The following is a 6,000-nucleotide window of genomic DNA, read 5'->3' as shown; positions in this document are numbered from 1 at the left end:
TTACCTAAAAGTCAGTACACAAACCAGCTCAGATAATTATGCTTTAAAAAACTCACCACACCTTTGTATAACACTTATCACTCAAGATAAATCACAACCACCCCCACCTCCCCCCACCCAACATTGCAAATTCACGTCGAATTAATAAAACAAAAACAAGCACTTGTTGCACTAACCTTCCCCAATAAAACGGACAACCAAACAAAACAGTCAGCACGTGCTGTGCTCACTGAGAAACAATAACACAAAGCAACTCACTGAGATTATGGAAAAGTGGTGGGTGGCAATAAATTTGGTCTCACTGTTTGTTTCTTTTACTCCGTCAAACATTGAATTCTCATTTCTCGCAATTTATCACTACTGGTGGTGAGTTTGTTGTGACGCTACCAAATCTGCTGTACTCACTGAGTAACCGAGATTTTTCAATGAGATTTTGGAAAAGGGGAGGCCATAAATTTGCTCCCACAATTAGTTTCTCTCGCTCCCTGTCTATATTTGAAACATTTAATTCTCTATTTTTTCAATTTACCACTGTTTATGGTGAGTTTGTGATGATTCTCAAAAATTTCTCAGGAGTTTATTTATTTGCTTTTCCTAAAGAACTTCGTTAAATTGAGAGTCGTTGGCCTTGTTTTGCTCAATCAACGACCTTTAAAATTCACCACACAATCTGTGATGTTTGTGTTGTTGTTTTTTGCCAAAAAAGAACGACCACCATACGATTTCGCATTCGCTTATCATTTTCGCCGTTTATTTGTGATTTATCAAATCAGTTCCGTGCTTAAGTTCGTCCATAGAGGTTGTCTCTTTAACTTTGAAGTGGAAGTTTATTGAAAGAAAGCAAAAGAAAAACGCCGGTTATTTTATGCGATTACAAACGGTTCAGTGCAATAAAATAAATCAAATGTGATTTTGAAAATAGTTTTATTTCTAAGATAAATAAAATCATAGCATTTGAAATAAGAAAACCCACCGAATATTCTATTAAATGGAATACGAAATAAAAGGATTTCATCTGTGTATATCTTTATAATTTGAAATTTCGGTTTTGTGTAACAACAACAAAAAAACGTAATCAGGTTGTGTTATTCCTCCTTTTTGGTATGACCTAAATTTCGGGAAAAAAAGACGACTTCTGCCAGGGAGTCTGTGTGTTCGGTTGTCTTTGGCAGTGGCAATAATTTGGCCATTCCTTTGTTTGTGTGTTAGTGGAACCTATTCGTTATCCCTTCACCCACTGCTATTTTCTAAGTGATATTTTGTTCGACATTGTGACATACACTCCTTTTCGTGTATTACCCACCATCAGTCAGTGTGACAAGCAGTCAATATGCTTACTACTTCTTAGCGGAAGGAATATTCCTACATGTGTGTTCGAGTTTTTTAAATAATGTGATTACGTGCCGGTGAAACAACCCGAGTCTTACATTTTTCATACATTGCAACGAAGTAAAGATCCATCATTCACATCCTTGCCACGAAACATAGTCGAAGAAGAAGCAGAAAAAAACGAAGTCACGTGTCATAAAAAGTCATTTAAATTTATTTTTTATGTGTGATTGTGCTGTACAAAAAGGATACGCGATTGATTGAATTATATTGTGAAAAAAGTGTGTTTGTGTTTTGTTGCTCATAAAAAAATTGCACAAAAAGGATACGCAATTTATTGAATTATATTGTGAAAAAGTTCGTGACAAAATCACTGAAATTAATCAATTTGTGTAAATATAAGACAAGGAATATCAAAAGCAGATAATTTAGACAGAAATAAAGGTAAGATATACACTATTATTACTCGAATAAAACGGAAATTAAGTTCATGTTATATACTAGTACGCATTGTTTTGAAATCTGTTTAGGAAAGAAGCTGAACTTGGGAATGATCGAGGGGCTATAATGTTATCGCTAGGACATATCCCATGCAGTTCATAAGCGATAACCTAAAAGATAACCATTGGTCTACCTTTAAGAAATCTAAATCCAACTCATGGATTGCCAAATAATATAAAACTATGGACTGTACGAAATTATATATCCTCCATTTTATCGTGGAGGGCAAAACGGATGAGAATACCGTCTTTCCAAACCTTTTTCCTTTCGATTATTTCGTTAAGGTTTGTTTCATAACGTAAAGCCAAAACATAAAAGAAGAAAATACCATGAGTCTAAATCTAATCCGCATTTTTGAAGTACAAATATCAGTAGAATAACAAAATTGTTGGAGATATGAGCATTGAATGGGAAGAATCCGATGTGCTTTGTATGTGAAAACGATTTTTATCGAAATAACGCTTTTGATGACATTCTCATTCTCTCCTCTCTAGCTCAACAACAAATGAACGATCTTCATATGGGGATTTCTGAGTGAAATCGGACACTTTTTCAAAAGTATTGGAGTTGAGCTTAATGACCGAAAATTTTAGTGCAAATGAAAATAAATAAATAATTAAAAAATATGTTACAGTGTTTTATTTAAAGATGCAATGAAAACTAGAAAATAATTTGTCGCTTAACCTCAATAAGTATATTCTTCCGCATGATGGAATCTCTAAGATAAAACGCTTGCCGTTTAATTTTGCCACCATTTTTATATATTATTTATTATATATTATTTATATTATATAATGGAAGCTTTTTATTTGAGAGATGCAATCATTAGGAAGAATATACTTATTGAGGTTAAGCGAAAAATTATTTTTAGTGCATTTATAAATAAAACATTGTAAACTATTTTTTTAATTATTTTGTTTTTTAATTTTAAGTAAATACATTTTTTGACTATAACCAAATTACAGTCAATTTAGGCCGAAAATGTAGATAAAAACTTTAAAATGCCTGAAATCGAGTGGTACCATTATATGAAGGGGGAGTTTCTGTACAATTGGTAACTCCAAATGCCATGTTACAGCCAATTCGGACAAAAAATTAAGACAAAATCCTCAAAACATCTGAAATCGGGTGGTACCGCTTTATGGGGGCTAAAAAATGGACCCATATTGGTGCATTTATAAATAAAACACTGTAACCTAATTTTTCTTTTCATGATTTTGTATTTTTAACTTTTAAGTAAATACATTTTTTGACCATAACCAAATTACAGTCAATTTAGGGCGAAAATGGACATAACAACTTTAAATTGCCTGAAACCGAGTGGTACCGTTATATGGGGGCTACACCAAAATCTGACCCATGTCCACAATTTTCGGTGGGGGAGTTTCTGTACAATTGGTAACTTCAAATGCCAAGTTACAGCCAATTCGGACAAAAAATGAAGACAAAATCCTCAAAATACCGGAAATCGGGTGGTACCGCTATATGGGGGCTGTAAGAAAAAATGGACCCATATTGTTTTTGGTTTCATATTCATTTATTGTCATCCAAATCTTAAAAGTGTGCAAAGTTTCAGTTCGATTGGTCAACTGCAACTGTCTTAAAAACGAGTTACTAGATTTGAACTAAACGGACACCAATGCAAGTTAAATAAAACACTGTAAAAGGAAAGCCGACGATTCGAACCACACAGCCACCAATTTATCTGACTAGTTTAGCTGTTAGTAGGGAACCCATCAGACATATCGGCAGTGGGAGTGGCTCCTCTGTCATCGAACTTTTACTTCTCAAATGCAATGCATTCTTACAATGACGGATATTTGTCCCTTCAATTTGTGAGATTTCCACGACAAACGTTTTTTAGCGAGTTTTGCTTTGAACGCTAACACGTCGTCTTCATATGTTTTCGAGGACGTGGGTTCAAATCCCAGCCGGGCTCGACCGGTTTTTTATTTTGAAATTTTGCCTGTTAGAAGATCATTTTAATGTTAGATTTTATTAATTTTCCTCCTTGGAGATGACATTGATTTCCTTTAATTTTTGCTGTGGTGATGTTGCTCATCAGTAAAACATTTTAGTATATTTTCAGATTTTTTTTGGTTAACGGTTCCATGCATATCGCGCCTTGAAAAAGTCGAATTCTGTAACAACCATAAGCAAAGAAATACTCAAACCTTCTTTAATTTTGGTCCAATTTGATTTTTTTTTTATTTTTTGTTGTTATATAAGCTATTTAATAAAAAATGAAAAATGTGCACAATTGGCTTGAAATACTCAGGAAATGTCGCCAACATTACTGAGAGGTGTGATTATACTCTTCGATTTTCATTAATTTTTTTTTTATAATAAACTTTGAGCATTTACAAAAACTATAAGTCCTATTTAGTAGCGGGATTCGAATGATTACTATTTTTTCGTAATTCTTATCCCCTACACCACTATGTGGAAAGGGTATTATAAGTTTGTTTTGGGAATAATTCAAGTAACACCGCGAAATATCGGTCCTAGACCCCCAATGTGGTATACCAATCTTCATATCTCGACTAGATAAAGCGATTTTGAGATGTGTGTCCGTTCGTCCGTCTGTTCATTATAAAATGTAATCAAACTCCAGGCCGCAATTGTGGACCGATCGTCATGAAATTTTGCATGGGGGTCGGGTTCAGACCAGAATAGACACCGTGATGATCGTGAACCATGAAATGGACCAAAACCATAATTTTTATCTGATTTTGTAGCTGCTCTGTAGGTCGCAATAACAGTCCGATCGCCTCGAAATGTTAACTAAGTTAAGAGTGTGTGACAAAGAAGAAGCTTGCAATGAGATAGTGATCAGATAATATTTAGAGGGTTAAATGGACCACAACTTTTGTGTGAAAATTGTGAAAAGTTTTAATACGCAGCTTATATATGTATTCCTGGAAGATACATTCCGCCCAATTTCTTGACCTTTCCATTGAAGCCAATTATGTTGACTTACGTGCTCAGATAACGAAGTTACAGTTTAATGTATCCAGTTATTCCTTTATAGTGTAATAAAAAGCACGCTAGAGGTCGAAATTATAGGTCAATAGTCACGTAATTTTGCACGATTTAAGAGTTTAGGTCGAAGAACATGCTTACAATTTTGGATGATGATCTCATATTATATAGTGGGTTAAATGAACCATTACTTTTGTATGAAAAATATAAAAATTTTAAATTTGGTCCATATTTTACTTCCTGGAGGCAAATTGCAATAATATGTCTACTGGGTAACTAACAGGCGTACTGCCTAATATATAATAGGTTTGTGTAGAATAAAATATTTTCCTCCCATGCTACAATTTGACTATATCATGATAGATAGTTCCCAACATCATTGCAAATTACGTGCAGCCCTAGCATATTAATTGTCCAATTGAATTTTTTATATATGCGTATATTGCCGAATGGGGTCGCTTTGCATCCTTTTTTCAAAATGCAATCGGTGTCGCTACCGTTAAAGTTTTTTGAAATGTTAATTTTGGTGAAGGAACCCACCCCCTCCCGGTGTATAATTAATTATGAATACTTTGTTGAGTCACAAATTTGTTTGCATGGAAATTATTTGAATTTTTAGCTGTCAAAATATATTTTTAATATCACAATATATATCCACAATGAACTATTTTCGAAATACCATAAAAAGCACAAAACCGCGTTCATTTGAAAGCATATGTATGGTACAAGTGCACTTTTTTGGACGATAGATCTTCAATAAAATCACAATGTTTGAACATTTGTATATAACATTTGAAGTGTTCAATAAAATTGGAGCAGTGTTGCATTGTAATTGCGTATATTTGCAGCGGCTTATATATTTATTTTAGCTGTATTCCAAAAATTAACCTGATATTTAAAGAAAATTTATAGATGTATCAAAAGGGGCTACCAACGTCAATTTTCCAATTTTGGAACTTTTATTAGAAATGTATAATGATAAACATATGTAATTGTTCCACAAACATCCCGGTAGGGACAAGGGAGGCTTCCCTCATATGAATGAGTGCACCCCCATTCATACTAGCTCAATGATATGGGACCTACTGTTTATCACCGAGTCCGAACGACGTGTCCTAAGATACCGCATGTAGAGAAGACGTTCATGCCTGAAATACTCAGAAAATGTCACCACCATTACTGAGGGGC

General features: G+C 34.1%; 1 protein-coding gene across 1 annotated transcript in view; it reads left to right on the top strand.

The window, feature by feature from the left end:
- The first annotated feature begins 771 nt into the window (after window positions 1-771).
- LOC141392792 (uncharacterized) overlaps window positions 772-6,000 on the top strand; it is a 175,422-nt gene continuing 170,193 nt past the window's right edge. The window contains exon 1 of the mRNA XM_073965755.1: window positions 772-1,773. The gene's annotated coding sequence lies outside the window, so the exon portion shown is untranslated. The remainder of the gene's footprint in view (window positions 1,774-6,000) is intronic.

Source organism: Musca autumnalis, unplaced genomic scaffold (genome assembly GCF_047663935.1).
Source record: "Musca autumnalis isolate F117 unplaced genomic scaffold, ASM4766393v1 scaffold_2, whole genome shotgun sequence".
Classification (NCBI taxonomy): Eukaryota; Metazoa; Arthropoda; class Insecta; order Diptera; family Muscidae; genus Musca; species Musca autumnalis.
Note: the sequence above shows the minus strand (reverse complement) of the source record. Positions and strands in the feature narration are given on the sequence as shown.